Below are 996 nucleotides of genomic sequence, written 5' to 3' on the forward strand. Positions count from 1 at the left end.
ATTATTATTTTTTTTTATAAAAATAGGGTCTCGCTGTGTAGTCCTGGCTGTTCTCTGAGTGTTTAAAAATTAGATTAACTATCATTGAGTCATTTGTATTCCCCCATCACCGTATGGAAGGCTCTTATAATGTTTAGTGGAGACACGGAAAAAAATTCTTAGTCTATTTGATGACCTAGATTATTACTCTTTATGTCATTATGAACATTAAGTAAATACGTGAAGGTTAGCTCTGCATACAGAAACACTTTGATAATTGTATGTATTTCCCATTTTAAAGATAATTTTAGTAGCAAGAATATTATTCTCATTTGACCTTAAAGTAGAAACAGTGGGAAAGTTTTTTGAGAAAGCCAGCTGACTCATTTGAAGAGAATTTCATTTTTGCTTTTGAGGAATTATGAAGGCCCAGGCAAAGCAACATGGGCGTAGTTCTTGTGGGGAGAGGGGAGGGGAGGAAGTGACTGAAATGCTGTGTTGTCCTTGAAGAACGTGAGGATTTCAGTAGACTGCTTTTTATCTGACCTTTCCAACTAGTTTTTTGGGGCTATGACATGCTTTAAACAATGAATATAAATTTCTTCATGCATCAAAAATAGATTACTTACAAAATACTTATAATTGACAAGCAGAAAAAACATTTGTCTTTGTTTTTTATCTCAGAAGTTAGCATTAATGGGGCTCCAGGGGTAGCCCAGCAGTTAAGAGCACTGGTTGCTCTTGCAGAGGATTCTAGTTCGAGTCCCAGCACCCACATGGCAGCTAACAATCTTTCAGCTCCAGTTTCGGGGGCTCCAACATCTCACCTCTTGGGGATTACACGACATGGGTGTTGCTTACACACATGCAGGCAACATACTCATACACATAAAATGAAGACGTTAGCATTAATAAGGCCTTGAAATACTTTCTTTCCCTTTCCCCACCCTTTCTCCTCCTTTCTCACTCTTCCTTCCTCCCCTCCCCTCCCCTCCTTCCCCTCCCCCCTCCTTCCCT

General features: G+C 39.4%; 1 protein-coding gene across 2 annotated transcripts in view; it reads left to right on the top strand.

The window, feature by feature from the left end:
* Otud4 (OTU deubiquitinase 4) overlaps window positions 1–996 on the top strand; it is a 51,639-nt gene that overhangs the window by 16,932 nt on the left and 33,711 nt on the right. The window lies entirely within an intron of this gene.

This window comes from Nannospalax galili, unplaced genomic scaffold, assembly GCF_000622305.1.
Source record: "Nannospalax galili isolate Female #2095 unplaced genomic scaffold, S.galili_v1.0 scaffold1272, whole genome shotgun sequence".
Lineage (NCBI taxonomy): Eukaryota > Metazoa > Chordata > Mammalia > Rodentia > Spalacidae > Nannospalax > Nannospalax galili.